The following is a 19318-nucleotide window of genomic DNA, read 5'->3' as shown; positions in this document are numbered from 1 at the left end:
TGATTTTGTAATGTTGTTTTTGGATTCAATTCTGTTGATTTCTTCTCTAATTTTAATTATTTCTCTTCTCCTACTAGTTTTTGCTCTGATCTGCTGCAGTTTTTTTAGATCCCTGAGATGCATTGATAGTTCATTTGTTTGGTGCCTTTGCAATTTCTTGATGTAGGCACATATTGCTATAAACTTTTCTCAACACTGCTTTTTCTGTATCTCATAAATTTTGATATGTTGTGGGTGCGAGGGATGTTATGGGGGAGGGGAAATCCACTGTAATGCAAAAGCTGTACTTTGGGAATTTACATTTATGAAATATATGTGAAAATAAAAAGGTAAATCTGCTGTTTCCAGCACTCAGATATGAGATGCCTGCACTGCAGGTGGCAGCTTAACCCATGAGCCACACCTGCCTCTATGTCAGGCACTTTGGAACAGCTCAGCTAGGCAGTTAGTGTGATTGATATGATGTCAATAGATACTGCTGAGCTGGAGAATCCAATTTCAATGGGGTGTCTCTATCTCTAAAGTCTCAGTGATTTTTCTTGATCTCTTTCTTTCTTGTTCTTCCTCTCTGCCTTTTTCCCTATCTTGCTGACTTTTCCTTCATGTGGCATCTCATCTTTAATGTGTCTTCGTGTGGCTTTTTTTTTTTTGTCAGTGTTCTGGGAGTTGCTAAACTGCTAGCAAAGTTGCTCAAGTCTTAAGAGTGAATGTTTCAGGAAATCAAAATGGAATCCAAAAATATCTTCAGACCAGATCTTGGAACTTACATCATAGAACAATTAATTTCTGCCAGATTTTGTTTGTTCCAAGTCACAGAACCTACCAAAATTCAAGTGGATGGACTGTCACAAGGATACAAATACTGGCAGGTACGGCTCAGTGATCTGTGGGAAGTCAGTGTTAGAGATTAGTCATCAGAGAAGCAATAAGGGATATGTTTCCAAAGGTGTTTACTATGCTGTTCTTTATATTAGAAACAAACAGCAAGGAAAATGTCTACCAAGAAGAAACTGAGTGTCTGAATTTTGAATTATATGCAAAGTATATTCGATTTTGCATGTGTATGTATATAAATATGGTACTTAAATGTGTGGAGGAATGTTAGTATATTTATTTCCACTCAGTGCAGGTGGAAATACTGAGAACATTTTGATTTTCTTCACATTTTTATTTTTTCATTTTGAAAATTTTCTGTGATGAGTATGTGGGAAAATAACAAGGTGTATTATACATAAGGTCTTTTATTCTTTTGTTTATTTTCAACTAGTACTGTTTAGAAAGCCTGTAATTTGCTTTTTTGTAACTTCTGTAGAAATATACTGAGGCTAGAATGTTTTCTTATCAACGCTGCCTAATGCATTGTCCAGAACATCAATTGGTATTTGATAAAGAAATGAATAGTGAAGCAATAACATTCATGGTTTACTTTCTACTTGCTTTCCTGGATATTCAGAAATAAATTTTTCGTTGGTTACCTTAGAATTGCTTTTGGTAGTAGGGACATTTCCTCCCATAGGTCTAAGTTTATTTTTAAAATTTAGCTTAATTATCTAGTTCTATATTAAAGTGAATTTAAATGCCTCAATTATTCATGTTGTTTTGGAAGGGGAGAAAGTAGACTTCCAGTTTGTTTTTAAAAATCAAGAAAAATTTATCCTTAAGTAAGACATTCCATTTCATTGTGAAGATGATTAATTACCTAGAGAATCGAGGCAATACATAAAATCATTTAGATAATTCAAAACTAAATAACCACCTCTTATAAAATGCTACAGATTTCCTGACGCATGCTCCCCAGGCAAATTGTTCACTTGCCCTTGAATTCAGATTCATGCTGCTAAAATTATTTCGCTTCAAGTTTAGAGCGGGTATACAAAAAGTGCTCAAATTTGTAGACAGCCGTTTATTATGTCACTCACTCTGTTTTGTGAAATACAAGCTTTCAGGATCCTATTAGAACAAGTGCATTGATAATACTTGCACACTCAGTATGACTTGTAAGGGTTGAATATCATAAAATATTCAGTATGTCCCGTGACCCCACAGCTCCACCAGAACCCCAGTATACACTGAATTGTTCCCCAGGCCCTGGTGTTTTGGTTTTTCTTTTGTTTGTTTGTTTGTTTTGTACCAAAAGGCACTCCCCCCCCTTTTTTTAAGAGTGCTTCTGCTCTTAGAAATTCAAGTTAAGACAGTGCCTCTGGCTCACTCTGGGGCCTGGTGGGGGGTGGGGTCCCTGCCGGGCGGGGCTGGGCATTCCCTGGCTACCATCCTCAGAGCGAGGCTTGCTAGTCCTGGTCAACGCCCCCATACAGGTCTGCCAGCTTCTGGAACCTGGCCCCCAGTCATTGAGGTAATCGTAGTCTTGGTCCTTTGAGCTGGAAGAATTGAGGGCGCTGACAGAGCCTGTGTGGAGCCGCAGTGGAAGACCAGCAGCAGGGAGTCCTATGGGAGTGCAGTGGGGTCCTTGTCCGCTGCCAGCAGGGAGTCGTATGGGGACACAGTGGGGTCCTTGTCCGCTGCCAGCAGGGAGTCGTATGGGGGCGCAGTGGGGTCCTTGTCCGCTGTCCTGAGCCCTTCGATGATGAACTGTCCATGTCCCCTGGGTGGGGCACAACGGGCCTGGCCGGGTACTGGGGCTTGGCGCCCACAGGCCGCTCATCCACCCGCCGCACGCAGGGGCCTTGCTCAGGGCGGGCTCCATGACCTCGGGCTGCTGCAGCTGAGATCATAGTCCTGGTCCTCTTCACCACCGCCCACCTCATCCTACTCCAGGATGTTGTCGCGCACGTCGTCCTCGGGTTCTATGCGCAGCTGCTTCGCGTGGCGCTCCTTCTCCCTCTGCTTCATCCACAGACAAACAGCAGGACCGTGGTCAGCAGGATGACGATGCAGAGGAGGGTGGCCGCAGTGGCGCCTGTGCCCAGACCAGCCACTGCCTCTGCACCAATGACGGTGCAGTCCCCGTTCTCGTCACACGGGCACACCTGGACCTTGATGATGGACAGGTTGGACAGCGGGGGTTCCCAGAGTCTGTGACGATGATGAGGACGTCGTACATCCCGGGTCCAGGTACAGGACGTGCAAGCTGAGCTGAGCGTAGTCACCGTTCGGGCGTGTGATGGTCCAGTTCTTGCGCACGGCGGCCGGGACTAAAGGCAGCTCAAAGACGTAGGGTCTGATGTTGGGGTCGGCGTCGGCGGCCGTGATGTTGATGGCATTCAGGTTGGGCTTTGCGCAGATCTGCGCCTCCTTGGGCAGCAGCTCTGGGGCGTTGTCATTGATGTCGATGAGATAGAACTGCAGGGTCCCGGTGCCGCTGGCTGCAGGGATCCCATTGTCAGCTGCCAGGAAGGCGGCCTCGTAGACGTTGTTGCTGATGTACAGGGACTCGCGGTCCAGCACGGCGGCCGTGCTGATGTGCAGCCAGTTTGCCGGGTCTGACAGCCCCGAGTATCTCACTGCCTGCTGCATGACGCGGTCGGGGTCCACGGCGGGAAAGGTGGTGAGCACGGTGCCGGGGGCACGCCCTCCTCCAGGCGGATCAGCTGGTGGTTGGAGGGGAAGTAGGGCGCCTCGTCGATGTCCATGACAGAGATGGTCACCCCCGCCGTGGACTGGAAGGGCATCCAGGGATCTATATTCAGTAAGTAAAAAGACTCCTATATTTACTCTAATTCAGCATAACTTCTATATAAAGCTGGCTGACGGTGTTATAATGTTGCTGAAATTTGGCTAGATATAGAGAATAGAATTTATTGATTTGAAATTATAATTATTGAAAGAAAATATAATTGATGATATAGGTATAAAAAATCGTCATTTGAAATTTGGTTTATGTAGCAACACACACAGAGACACACACACACAGTCTCACCTAAATTTCTGAGTATGGCTGAAGACTAATGATTTCTGGTCTAAAGGAAACGATATTGTTAGTTATTTCTCCTCTATGGGAAATCATGGGGATGTAGGCAAGTTACAAAAGCCTCTGTCTTGGCTATGATTTCCAAAAAAAGAGGGGGTTGGAGGAGATTAACTCTAGAATTCTTTCTGAGTCTAAAACTTCTTCCTTTTCTAGAACTCATTGTTTCAATCATTCTTGCCATTCTGCATTTTTAATACAATTCATTTTAATTGAACCCTAAGTAAAAACAATATCAGAATATTTATTTCTCACATTTCTCAAATACAGTTTTAATGAGGATCTCTGAAGAATCAATGTAGGGTTTAGGGAATAAAGAAGAAAAAAATAGAAACAGAAATAAATGTTTTTACGTATTCGGTACTGTTTGCTCTTGGGAAAATCCAGTAAATGAGAAACTTGTTCTAACATGCACTTGTATGTGTGTTTTCATATGCATGCATGTGTGTGTATGAAATATGTGAGAAAAAAAGACTGGTTGGGGGGATATGTGAAACAATCACAGAGTGCGATCTTTTATTGAGTTCACACGTGGCTTTTAAAACTCTTTACTTCTAAGGTTTTAAATTGGTTTTAACAATATTTAAATAACAATTCACTTGGTTAAAAATGGGAATAAAATTATATGCATTACATATTACACAACGTTATGCCTCTTTGCTTTTCACAAAGTAAAATAACTTGGACTGATCCTATAAATTTTAATATACACATCTATTTTTTTTCTACTTTATTTAATGTTTTATTTAGTAACAAATTGCCTATACATGTTGGATAGTATTTGATGATCTGACTTGTGTTCAAGTAACTGTTATATAGCCAGCAGAGTATAATATTATTACAGGTTTTTGTCTCTTAATTGGCCAACATTGCAACATCTGTCATTTTTTGGGAATCAAATTTTAGTTTCAAAAGCAGTGTGAACAGTCTGGGGCAGTCCCATCACTGTGACTTTAGTTTAATCTACTTGGCCCTCCTCCCTCTCTTCACTCATCACCTTCCCACCCTTAAAGCTCCCTTTCTTCACAAAGTTCCTTTTCACTTTATTGGACTCAATACCAACTCCTTTCTGGCTATCCATTCTGCAGAATGTGTTGGCTTACTCCTGCAAGGTCGTTCATAATTATACATAGAATTCTTATACTTTTGTTGGCATGATTTTTCCTGCCCATAAAAAGTAGAATGCTCTTCTCAAGTAGTGACATTGGAACACAGGGAACTAGGATTTAAGCACTAATAAAAGGAGGTAATTGCAGAAAACAGTGAGGATATTAGAATATTTCTGGCAGTGTACTCCTTTTTTTTTTTTTTTTTTTTTTTTGCATTTCAGCTTGTATGGATTCCTTTTGTGATACTCCTGAAGGTAACACTGCCCAAATAGATGAAATCTGAGTTGAAGTAAAAATAACAGGCAAAGCAGGCAAAGTATTATAGAAGTGTGAACCTAAAATTTGTCTGTGATTTGAAAATCCCTTTAGGGAATTTTCACGTTAGTATTATTTTTCTCCCTTTCTCATAACAACTGGAAAGGCAGTTTCACTACAGCTATTAAAGGACGACATCCTCTAGTCACATCGACAGACAAATAACAAACAGCAGCTGCCCCTTCTTTGTCCCTATCCTTTGACAAAGTTTCTCAATACCCCCCAACTGAAAGAAATAGTAGGATTCTCTATTCCTACATTTTTACCTTCTCTGAGACTACACAGCAGCATGAGCAAAAGATGCCTTCAAATTTTTATTTTTTCATATTAGGAAATGTGTGAAGTTTTTCTAAAACTAAAAAGTGGGAGGACTCCAAGGAAACATAAAGAGAAGGTAATTTGGATTACTGTAAATATTTCCCACACCCCAAACTTTGTTATCATAATAGCATCATCATTTACTTAATTTGATTTAGCAGTTAAGTCAATTGTTCTTTATGAGACAAATTTCCCCTATTTATACTAGTATATTTGGAAAAGTGAATGTGAAAATAAGACAAAATGTAAAAAGCCTTACTGCAATGCTATGAAAGTTAGCAATAAAATTCAAACTGTAGACATAGAATTAAGTACCTGAAATTGATTTAAAAAAATTGAGAATAACTGGTAGTTAGTGGTACATTAGCTTTTTGTGCATTGAATCCCCATTAAGAATGAACATAAACATCATTAATAAATGAAAAGAAGAAACACAAATTGAGTCTTTGAGGACTCCAGAGTACATCAAAACATTTAGGGCTTAAGAAGCAAGAATCACAAAGAGGCTAAAATATAGAAGCAAACTTAAATTAGGCCGGTGCCGTGGCTCAATAGGCTAATCCTCCACCTTGCGGCGCCAGGACACTGGGTTCTAGTCCCGGTCAGGTTGCCGGATTCTGTCCTGGCACCCTCTTCCAGGCCAGCTCTCTGCCGTGGCCCGGGAGTGCAGTGGAGGATGGCCCAAGTGCTTGGGCCCTGCACCCCATGGGAGACCAGGAGAAGCACCTGGCTCCTGCCATCGGATCAGTGTAGTGCACCGGCTGCAGCACGCCAGCTGCGGCAGCCATTGGAGGGTGAACCAACGGCAAAAGGAAGACCTTTCTCTCTGTCTCTCTTTCTCACTGTCCACTCTGCCTTTAAAAAAAATAAATTATTGGATGTATTTCCCCATAAAAATTTACTATTATAAAGGAGGAAACTAATAATCCAAACAGAAAGTGGTGGCTATATTTTTAAAAATTTCTTATTCGTATAAAGAGAACAGATTCCATATATTTCATATACACAACTTTAAGCACATAATGACACTTCCCACACTCCCTCCCTCCTCCTTCCTTCCTTTTCTTCTTAGTATTTGTGATAACATCCAATTTACTTTATAAACACAGGTGTAATGCTCCATTATATAAAGAATGCAAGCAGAATGTAGAAAGAGCACTATTCTTTACGAGTATAGACAAGCGTTAGGAACAATAATCAAATTTCAAGATATCAACTTCACGCGCAGTAAACAGAGATTAACTTTCCACAACATTGTGGAATAGGAATATCAAAGCTGCATTTTTTGGGTTACCAAGTCAGTGAATACTAACAAACTAGAGTGAAGGAGGACCAACAAATTAGAGTGAAGAAAAAACTTTTAAGCAAGCCCAAATTTTGAAAGCACTTTTAAAAGTCAAGGCATTTATTGACTTATAAAGTGGCATTGCATTAACAGATTTATCATCAAGAGAAAGTAATTGCTAGTAAATTAGGATGAAGAGAAGAGATTCCAGGAGTTTCACAGTATCAGGTAGAAAAAGAAAACGTGTTGTAGAGCCCACTACGCATTGACAAATGCCACATAAATACACACATATACATACATTCACACCCACTCACATTGGATCTTGCAGTGCTAAAAAATAAGAATAAGAACGAATTGGAAGCATATTTGTCTTTGCAAAATGGAAAACCTTGCTTTGATCAAACTCAACAACCATATGAAATGAAATAAATTAGTATGTACCTGTTCTAGCAATGTGACATAATATTTTCTAGTAGAAGATAACTATATCTGGAATATCAATTTCTCTTTAATTTATTTTAATTTAAAGAAGCCATAACAAGTAAAAAAACCTACCAAGCCAGGAGATGGAAGAATAAAAAGGAAAGCAAGCAAAGAAGCAAAATGTAGAATCCTACTTAGAGGTGATCCAAAAGTTGCAGTTCTCAGAGATGTGACAGATATTTTCACCCAAAAAGGAAAAAAAAAAAAACAAGTAGAAAATACATATAAATAGGTATATATACATATGTATATAAATTATAAGCAGCTAGTAGAAATTATAAAATGGAAGACTACAACAACTGGTATCAAAACACTAGAGATGTAACATCAGATAAGATCCCCAAAAAGAAGGATCATTGAATCAGTAGAAGCCATCCTGATGGTAAGGGTTGAGATGCAAAGGTTGAAATGTACTTTCAAGAGCATAATAGATATAGGAAAAATGATGAAAGGTCTGACATAGTGTAATTGGAGTCACGACGGAGAAAGGAAAAATACAAGGCAGAAACTCTCTTGGGAGATAAAATGGCCAAGGATTTTCTAAAACTGATGAAAGACAAAAAATAGAACTCAAATTCAAGGACTGTACCAACTCTAGGTAGGATAAATCCAAAGAAATCCACTTGTAGAACTATCAAAGTAAAATTGTAAAATCCGACAAAGAGAAATACAAGAAGGCAGCAAGATATTAACAAAAATATATATTACCTTCAAAGGAACAAAAGTAATTCTGACAGGTCAATTCAAACAAAAAATGTTGGCAGCCTAAAGATGATAGCAAAATATTATTTAAGATCTGAAAGAAAATAACTATCAGGTTAGAATTCTAAACTAAATGATACAGCCTTGAAAATGACAGTGGATTAGAAAATCAACAGGTGGCATCTGAATAGGAGGATCTGAAGTGTTAACCTTATCAAATGAGCAAAAGAGGAAATGTGTGATGTTGCTAGGGTTAGAGTTCTCACTGCGGAATAGAGGGAAGGCAAGCAAAAACCTTCTAGGGATAGAGTCATGGATTGCTCCAAGTTCTCTAGGGGGACATATACTGGTAAACAGAAAACATTTTGGTAGCCTTTTTAATGCCTAAAATTAAAATACTTCCTAACCCTCTGAAATTCTGTAATAATTAACAATAAGACTTCCTAAAATAGCAGTTGGTATTAATAGTCATATTTTGTGAAAAAATAAGGTTATCTTCACAGTCACATGTTGCCTGTTAGAGGCAATATAACAGAAATGATATAACTGATCAAACTAAACATTATAACATAAATATTATTGATTAAAAGAATTGACCATTTTTCTTGTATTTTTATATTTAGTATACATTCACTAATGAAATAAATTTTGTTGGCAAAATGATAAAAACGTTCATGGCATATGTATTTCCAACAGTAAAATACTACTACACTTTCAGATTTTCTTTTTTTTAATAAAAAAGAAACTAAGAGTTAAAGGGGGGAATAGTCAAAACTATATTAATTGATGATTTTGGTTTTCTTTATTTTTTTAAGGAAGAAAGAATAAAGTTTGTCATTAAGTCTCTGTCATGGCTTGTTTCAGTCTTCCATTGCCATGTAGCAAACCACCCCAAAAAACAATTTATCATTTTTTTGGAAATTCATTTTTCTTGAAATCTGGCTAGTTGTTCTCTTGTTCCATGTGTTGTTGGCTAATACTGTTGTCTTCAGCTGGTATGTCCAAGACAAACCCAATCCTACAAGACTCTCCACATTGCTTCTCATGATTCAGCCCAAGCTTCTTTACAACATTGCAATTTTCTACAATTGCAGATTTTCTGCAATGAAAAATATCACTCTTTTATCAAAACACATTCATTGACATGGATTGACAAAGAGAAAATGGAGCATACCTGAATGAAACTTTTTTTTTTTGACAGGCAGAGTGGACAGTGAGAGAGAGAGACAGAGAGAAAGGTCTTCCTTTGCCATTGGTTCACCCTCCAATGGCCGCCGCGGCCGGCGCGCTGCGGCCGGCGCACTATGCTGATCCGATGGCAGGAGCCAGGTGCTTCTCCTGGTCTCCCATGGGGTGAATGAAACTTTTACATCTGAATTTATTCTTGTATGCTTTGTGAATCCTTTTTGTTGATAGTACATACATTCTGAGATTTCAATTTAGACCTGAAGTGAAAGTGAAAGAATATGTTCTTACAAGATTTACAGAGAATTCTACTAACTCAAGAGGTCTGGATTGCTGATACAAGTACCTGAACGTTTTCACATTTTTTTCTTTACCTGCCTCTGTCTCCACTAAAAATCTTCATTATCTTGCCAGTCATTTAACTTGTATCTACCATATCTGATTCTATTGAGTCTTGATTTCTCACACCTTCTTATTAAAACCTTTGGCAGGCCCAAAGTATCAGCATTTTACCTCGTTTCTCATCTACTGCAAAAAATCAAAGCCCAATCCTCCTTTGATTAGAGTAACCTCTGTTGTAGATTCCCAATATTTGACCTGTCTACATCTATATATTTTTTTTGCTTTTATTTGTACTTCTCAACCTTAGTTTACTTTATTTCAGAGTTTTACACATCAGTTTCTTGAACATACTCTGAACGTTATGGTGCTAGGAAAATCTTATCTTTAAAAATCACAAGAAATTATATTCAAAAACCTTAAGGAAAAACCTAGTTTTGACAAATGAATAGGTATATCCTTTGACTTCAGTTTAAATTACAAACTGCAATCTTCATTAATTTCCTTTTATATTTGAATCAAGGCTTTTTTTCACATACACAATTTAAAATGTTAATTACTAACACATTTAAGAGAAAGTGTAATTATTTCTTGCCCTATTGCACAAAGATTTGTTAAGCGAAAGACTGTGTTAATTTAAAAGCTATTATAGTTATGATTAATCTTAATAGTTACAGTACTTATTAAGAATATAATTTGCTCAAACCTTTCATTAAAAGTTGAATAATCATTAAAACTGTGTAATGGGAAAAGAAAGGGTCCTGAGTTCAAACACTTTTAATTTAGTATTAAATCTGGTGAAAATTTAAGTATTTTTCAGTGTACTAATTGAATTAAATGTTTGACAGAAATTTGTATATTTTTCTACAGTTAGTAAGTCACAGCATACCAAAAATCCACTTTGTCTAAATGGTAACATCAGTGATATGCATGAACTCAACACTTTTAAAATAGCAATAGACAAATATTAACTTCATTCAAATTCGACACATTTCCTGATTCTTTATGGATTCTAAGGCATCCTTGTCTTTGGAGAGTTAAAAGTGAAGTAACAGGGGCTGGTGTTGTGGTATAGCCAGTTTAGCTGCTGCCTGCAGGGCTGGCTGCTCCACCACTTCTAATCCAGTTCCCTGCTACTGTACCTGACAAAGCAGTAGAAGATGGCCCAAGTCTCTGGGACCCTGCACCCACACAGGAGACCAGGACAAATCTCCTGGCTCCTGGTTTCAGATCAGCTCAACTCCAGTCATTACAGCCATTTGAGGAGTGGACCAGCAGATGGATGATCTCACTCTGACTCTCCCTCTCCTTCTCTATTTCTCTAACTGTGACTTTCAAATAAATTAATAAATCTTTAAAAAAGTGAAGTAACAGTCATTTAAAAAATTAACCTATTGAGGCCGGTGCTGTGGCTCAGTGGGTTAACGTCCTGGCCTGAAGCACCAGCATCCCATATGGGCACCAATTAGAGACCTGGCTGCTCCATTTCCAATCCAGCTCTCTGCTATACCTGGAAAAGCAGTAGAAGCTGGCCCAAATCCTTGGGCCCCTACACCCATATGGGAGACCTGAAAGAAACTCCTGGCTCCTGGCTTTGGATCGGCTCAGCTCTGGCCATTGTGGACAACTGGTGGAGTGAACCATCGGACAGAAGACTTTTCTCTCTTTCTGCCTCTGCCTCTCCTCTCTCTATGTAACTCTCTCTTTCTATCTTTCTCTCTTTCTTTCTTTCTTTCTTTTTGACAGGCAGAGTTAGGCAATGAGAGAGAGAGAGAGACAGAGTGAAAGGTCTTCCTTTTTCCATTGGTTCACCCCCCAAGTGACTGCTATGGCCAGCGCTTTGCGGCTGGCACGCTGCGCTGATCCGAAGCCAGGAGCCAGGTGCTTCCTCCTGGTCTCCCATGCTGGTGCACGGCCCAAATAACTCTGAATTTCAAATAAATTAATACATCTTTAAAAAATTAATCTATAATAAATAACAGCAATTGTGACACTGGCGGATATTAATAATGCATGCAGTATCAATCACAACTTTGAGGCCAACACACTAAACTAAATTTCTATACTTTTGTTATCAGTTTCTGATTTTTTTGATCCTTTTATAAAGAGAAATGAAAAAAAGAACTTTCCTTTTGGATGTGGAATCTGAATTAAATTCCAAATAGACATGTGACAAAAATGGGATAGAGCCATCATGGAGAATTTAAAAAAAATACATATTTACTAAGAAGAATGGTTATCGCAAGTAGTGTTATCTTTCAGGGCATTTAAAATTAAGTTTGTGATGTGTGAATCACTTTTTTCATTACATAAATTTGTGAAAAATTTACTTTTTAAAATATTTTTATTTATATTAGATGACCAAATTTCATGTATTTCATATATACAGATTTAGGGCAGAGTGATACTCCCCACTCCAGCCTCCCTACCTCCATGCTCCCACCTTCCCAACACCTTCCTTTCTTATTCTTTTAATTTTTATAATGACATAGTTTCAGTTTATTTTATAATCATAAGCTTAATACTCCACTAAGTAAAGAATTCAACAACTAGCAAGAAGAATAAAAACACTGTTCCTCAACCATAGAGACAAGGTCTATAAACAATAATCAAAACTCAAAATGTCAATTTCATTCATATACATTACATTTTTAAGTATTTATTTATTTATGAAAAAGTTACACAGAAAGAAAAAGAGAGGCAGGGAGAGAGAAAGGGAGAGAAAGATCTTCCATCCGCTGGTTCACTCCCCAATTGGAGGCAATGGCCGGAGCTGCACCAATCTGAAGCCAGGATCCAGGAGCTTCTTCTGGGTCTCCCATGCAGTGCAGAGGCATAAGGACTTGGGTCATCTTCTACTGCTTCCCCAGGCCATAGCAGCAAGCTGGATCAGAAGAGGAGTAACTGGGACTCGAACCAGCACCCATATGGATGCTGGCACTACAGGTGGTGACTTTACCTGCTGTGCCACAGTGCCGGCCCCTACATTTTTTGTACTCTATTAGTTACCATAGATCAGGGGAAACATGGTATTTATCTTTTTGGAACTGACTTATTTCACTAAGTATCATGGTTTCAAATTACATTCATTTTGTAGCAAAAGACAGAATTTCATTTTTTTAACCACTGTGTAGTATACCATGGTGTACAAATCCCATAATTTCTTTATCTAGTCTTCAGTTGATGGGCATCCAGGTTGATTCTATATCTTATCTATTGTAAACTGATCTACAGTAAAGATAGGTATACAAATAATACTTATATACATTGATTTCATTTCATTTTGGTAAATTCCAGGAATTGGATGGCTGGGTCATAAGGTAGACCTATTTTCAGATGGCTGCACTATTTTACACTCCCACCAACAGTGGGTTAGGGTATCCTTTCCCACACTTCCTTGCCTGTATTTATTGTTTGTTGATTTCTCTATGAGAGCCATTCTGACTGGGGTGAGGTGAAACCTCCTTACGGTTTTGATCTGCATTCCCCTGCTATCTAATCATCCTGAGCATTCTTTCATTGTCTGTTGGCCATTTGAATCTTCTCCTTTGAAAAACTACTGTTCAGGTCCTTTGCCCATTTCAAAACACACTGGATTATTTGTTTTGTTGTTGAGTTTCTTGGCCTCATTATACATTATGGATATTAATCAGTATCAGTATCAGTAGTGAGTTTGCAAATGTTTTTTTCTCATTCTGTCAGTTGCCTGTTCACAGTTACTGAGTGTTTTCTTTGCAGTGCAGAAGGTTTTTAGCTGGAAGTAATACCATTTGTCAATTTGGCTTTGATTATGTCTGCTTCTGGAGTCTTTTCCACGAAATATTTGCCTATGCCAATGATTTGTCATGTTTCCCCAATGTTCTTTGATCCATTTTGAGTTGATTTTTGTAAAATATGTAAGGTAGGGATCTTGTTCCATACTTCTGAATGTGGAATGCTTTGACAACCAAAAGGTTAATGGTTCTCAAACTTGAGTGAGCATGGAAATCAACTAGAGAGCAAATCGCAAATACAAATATCAAAGCTTCTCCACCAAAGATATTGGTTCATTATGTCTAGCAATAGATTTGCAAGTGTTTCAGATGATTTCTTTTGCAGGAGTCATACATCTTTATTTTCATATGCACTAGAATAGAGTATCATTTTACATGATAGCAAGTACTGGTTTGTTTCTCCCATGACAATGCCTTGAGGTTAGAATACTAGTGAAAGAAATTTACCTGGGAAGAGTACTCTGCACCCATAGAGAAGAGGCGTGGGGACCCAATATCCAATATAAGGAAGCAATATGACATTTAGGATACTTACTAGCATGGCCAAGAAGGCCCAAACTGCAGAGACTTATTAATGCAACACATAATTGGCTCACTATAATCCCAATAATAGTGAAAGGGAGCCAGGGTATTTATAGATCAACTCCTGAGAGTCATCAGTAGAAGTAAAACCATAACATAAATGTGAAACTAGAGGGGTGTTAATTTCTTATCACTTCCTGCCTGCTTGAGAAGATTAGATTAGCACAGCTGATCTCCAGCACAGATGAAGTCCCATCATCAGAACACATAGCAGTGATGTTCATGATATCTAAGCGTCAGGGTCCAGGTACTGACATTGCCTACCACAATTTCACTGGATATATTTATACCTCCTTCTTTTATGTTATGGCATAAGAGACAACATACATATTTCTTAACAAATAAGCAATAAATGAATGAACAAAGAAACATAGCAAGTGAATGAAGGGTGAATGCTATGTTCAAATATAACTACTCTCAATAGGAAGATGCAAAGACTTTACAAAAAGCATCATATTACAATACAATTACTGGCTTCTAGTGAATGTCTTTTTATCCTCTGAATTAAATATTAATTCTTTTTATCTGATTTTTCTAATCTTGATGTTTATACCAACAGGATTGTTTTTGCCTTCAGAACAGATGTGAGAGTAGATCTGAAATTTTTAGTTTTAAAAAACAGCATAAGTAAATATGTAACTGAACAACACTCAGATATAATCTCTCTCTCTCTCTTTCTCTCTCTCACACACACACACACACATTACACCCAAATTACATCTCTCAGTGATACATATCATCAACCCCTGAATGTGCTAATCTAGATAGAAAGCAGGAAGGCCTTTCTGATCCTTTGTCTTTTCAATGTGTTTCAGATTTCTCTTCAGCCCTAAACAAGTCAAGTTCACAGCACTGGAGGTTGAAAAAATTCAAAATCTCTAGTGCCTGCTTACTATTCTGCTAGGAACTTGTATGGGGTTAGGAGGAGACCGTGGTATATAAGCAAATAATCAAGAAGTCTAAATCATAATCCTCCCTCCCAAAGAACACAGTAAATTATCAGTTGTACATCTGTACCAATTACTTAATGAAATGCTCGAGTTAGAATTCTCAGGCTTAAAAACATTAAAATCATGACCCTGAGGTGTCATCTAGTCTAGGATATATTGGTGCATGACAAAGAGAAAGGTTAGAAATAAATTCTATGAACTGGACAGTATATATCTTGCTTTAATCAAATAAAATAGGCATAAAATCAGTGCCCACACATGCACACAGCTTCTGTCTTTTTTTTTTTTTATAACCAATATGTAACACCTAATTTAGAGAGAAGTGTTTTCTCCCTTAAACAAAGCAGCCACATAGTTTCAATTTCAGGTGACTTCCTTAAAGTGTAGTGGTAATTAATAACTATTTCAGATTTCTATTCTATTGTACAGTTAAACTTCTTGACACTTACTGTATTGTTTCAGAAAATGTTTGTATACTTGATGAAAGTCCAGAGCTGTAAACTGCCTACATGAAATACTTGTAGCCTAAATATTAAGCAATGATACAGAAGCTGCATATAACAGGACCTTCTGGTCCAGGGAGCAGAGTAAGGAAAGTTCATAATGGGTTCTCCAGAGTTGCTCTCCTCCATGCTTTGTTGGAATATGAGGAGTAGACACCCAAAGGGCATTGTGTAAATGTCTTTTGTAATGCATCTTACATGTGGAGCTAATCAAATTCTCTGACTTCCTTAATAGTGATGCACTCTTTTCAAATGACTTAAACAGCTTTGAGAAGTTCCTTAAATTGCTTTGTATAGGTATTATGAGGATCAGTGGAAATTATTTGGAGCATTTCACACAATGCTTGACATATAATGTTTTCAGTAATCATTGCTTATGTTATTTGATTATTAACATTATTCTGCCTACCCAAAGACCAGTGAGGCAGAACACACAGGCAGCATTCAGAGAGTACTTAGCAGGAGAGAGAAATAAAAATAATAGCTGACATCTGCTCAAGCATCACAAAGTTGCAAGAGCTGTATAAAGTGCATGAACTCATTTAATCTTTTCATCAATCCTATTTTATTTCCAATTGTACACACAAAGAATCTCAGCCTTGGAGTGATGAAGAATCTTGCCTGAGGTCATAGAGGTGGGAATGGCAGAGCTGGCATTTAAACCCAAGTAGTCTAGAATTAGAGGCAGGTTCTTGAACAATATCCTATATGATTTCTTGGTAATAAGAAAACAACTCTTTCAGTAACAACATGGATTTAAGTGCCATGTAGGGCATGTACAGGAGGAATGGGAAATATGGTTGAAAAATGAGAAGAGGTATATTTTCTTTCACTATATCTGGCTCACACTCTAAGGAGTGAAAAGGAACCAGAATGAAACACTAGAGCTCTGCTCTATCAGAGGTGCCCCTGAGTGCTATGTTAATGAAGGTGTGATTTCTTTATGACTAAATAACCTTTCTAGGTAGCTGCATAGTGGTATGTGGTATGTTCTATCACTATCAATTTATCTTTTGTTGTTTCATTTTTTATTTTTATGTCTTAAAGTAAATATTCCTTTCTGAGATTGTTTTAATATTATGCTATATTACATAGTGCCTGACAATTGTTATTCTGATGTCTCTCTAGGGAATGGTGTCTTTATTTACAAAATGGTCACTCAGTGTGAGACTTAGGTTTGTGTGTATGTGTTCCCCATGGTTATTAAGTCTCATATAAATACATGCATACACTTGTCTAAGAAACCAAATACTTTCATATGTGTGCATGAGCAAGTACATGTATCACCTAAACTAAAACAAACATATATATGGGGCATTTTGTTGCTTTGATTTATAGCATTCAATTGCACTTTGGAGCCACAGGTTTAAAACATTTTCTAAACATTATGGAGTTATTTTTGCACTAGATCTATTTTCAATTAACTTTATACACATGATTAACTCTATGCTAAGTAAAGAGTTCAACAAATAGTAAGAAGGAAAAACTGTCCTTCAGTAGTCAAGAAAAGGGCTGTTCAAAGTCAATGAATCTCGGCTGGTGCCGCGGCTCACTAGGCTAATCCTCCGCCTAGCGGCGCCAGCACACCGGGTTCTAGTCCCGGTCGGGGCGCCGGATTCTGTCCCGGTTGCCCCTCTTCCAGTCCAGCTCTCTGCTGTGGCCCGGGAGTGCAGTGGAGGATGGCCCAAGTGCTTGGGCCCTGCACCCCATGGGAGACCAGGAGAAGCACCTGGCTCCTGGCTCCTGCCATCGGATCAGCGCGGTGCGCTGGCTGCAGTGCGCCAGCCGCGGCGGCCATTGGAGGGTGAACCAACGGCAAAAGGAAGACCTTTCTCTCTGTCTCTCTCTCACTGTCCACTCTGCCTGTAAAAAAAAAAAAAAAAAAAAAAAAAAAAAACAAAGTCAATGAATCTCAAAGTGTCCATTCCACTTCTATAGATTACTTTTAGATGCTCTATTAGTTGTCACAGATCAGGGAGAATATATTCTTTAGAGATGGATTATTTCACTAGGTATGATGTTTGCCAATTTTATCTATTTGTTTTATAAATGACAAGATTTCATTTTTTTACCGCTGTGTAGTATTCCATTATATCTTTATAGGTCTTCAGTTGATGGGCATTTGGGTGGATTACATATCTTAGCTATTGTGAATTGAGCTGCAATAAACATGGGGGTACTGTTAACTCTTTCATATGCTGATTTCAATTCCCCTGGGTAAATTTCCAGGAGTCGGACGTCTGGGTCTTATGGTAGGTCTATATTCATATTTCTGAAGTTGAATGTAGATATGTGGGTTGATTTCTGGCATTTCCATTCTGTTCCATTGGTCTATCCATCTGTTTTTGTACCAGTACCAGGCTGTTTTGATTATAACTGCCTTGTATTATCTTGAAATCTTGTATTGTGATACTACCAGCTTTGTTTTTTATGTATAAGCTCTGTTCAGTGCTCCAGAGTGAAAGGAGTGTCCAAATTGACACTAACTAGGGTGTGGTAAATCTCTGCTTCTTTTTTTTTATCAGAAGTGAGTTTGTTCTGTTCTGTTGGCATAGTTTATTACTCACCTCCTCTCCTCAAAGGAGACCAATGCCTGGGCACTAGTGCCAATGAGTACAATATTTGTCCCCCCACCACAATGACCACACAAAGGATATATGCACTTATTGGTGTGAGCATGGATCCTGCAGCAATGATCCTCACCAGGGAATCAGGGGTCCCTGAGCATGGGGAACTGCCCACAGTGACTGCCTCAAGTCCTAGCCACACCCTGAACTCTCCCAGGCAGCCACAGTGTTTTCATAGTCCTGGCACACGAGACCTCCACAGTCACGAGCACCCAACCCCCTGTCATCTCTCTCAGACAGACTCAAGCATCTCCTCCTGGCTGGTTGCTGGGTACATGGGCACATGCTGGTGCAGCTGTTACATATGTCCAAAATGGCACATGCCCTCTCTCAGCTAGTTACAGGGTGCCAGTGCTGGGTAGAGAAATGTCCCCCTTAATTTCCTTCTAGGTTGGTAGATACACTGGCTCCCACAGGCCTCCAAACAGGACTCACAAAGGCTCTTCCCACATTTTTATCGCAAATGACTTGGGCTGCTCTAGTCTAGTTTCACCCATTCTCCAAAGCTGGTGCTGAGCCTGTTGGTTGCTGGGGTCCTGGGTTGTGTGCATCCACACCTTCCATATATGTCCACAGATTCTGCTCCATGCTAGTATGCCTTGGAAAGCAATGGATGATGGCCTAAGTACTCGGGCTATAGTCACCCATGTGGAAGACATTGATCTAGTCCAGGCTCCCAGATTTGATCTGGCCTGGCCCCAGCTTTCACAGCCATTTGGGAATGCACCTGTGGGATGGAAGATCTTACCCTCTCCCTGATCTCCCCCATCTCTCTGTCACACTATTTTTCAAATAAATAAAGATCTTGGGGCCAGCCATGTGGCAAAGTGGATTAAGCCTACATCGGCAGTGCCAACATCCCCATACAGGCCCTGCTTCAAGTCCCAGTATTCCACTTAAGATCCTGCTCTCTGCTAATGTGCCTGGGGAAGCAGGGAGTTGGATTGGAAGTGGAACAACTAAGACTCAAACTGGTGCCCTTATGGGATCCTGGAGCTGCAGGCAGTAGTTGAACAATCTATACCACCGTGTTGGTCCTACTCCTTTACTTTTAATCAGAGAAATTAATCCATTTACATTTAAGGTAATTACTACTGCCAATTTTCTATTCGATTTCCAGTTTGTTGTAGTTCCTTCATTTATATTCCATCTCTCTCATAATCTTCACTTGTGGTTAGAATGATTTTTCTTTATTGTGTTTTGATTCCTTGCCTGTTAT

General features: G+C 38.9%; 2 pseudogenes across 1 annotated transcript in view; one reads left to right on the top strand and one right to left on the bottom strand.

The window, feature by feature from the left end:
- Positions 1-19318, top strand: part of LOC127485670 (uncharacterized) — a 102595-nt pseudogene that overhangs the window by 9846 nt on the left and 73431 nt on the right. The window lies entirely within an intron of this gene.
- LOC138850278 (cadherin-4 pseudogene) lies at positions 2289-3629 on the bottom strand (annotated as a pseudogene).

This window comes from Oryctolagus cuniculus, chromosome 7 (genome assembly GCF_051225735.1).
Source record: "Oryctolagus cuniculus isolate XC-2025 breed Fujian yellow rabbit chromosome 7, ASM5122573v1, whole genome shotgun sequence".
Taxonomy (NCBI): domain Eukaryota; kingdom Metazoa; phylum Chordata; class Mammalia; order Lagomorpha; family Leporidae; genus Oryctolagus; species Oryctolagus cuniculus.
This window is presented reverse-complemented; position numbering and strand designations above follow the sequence as displayed.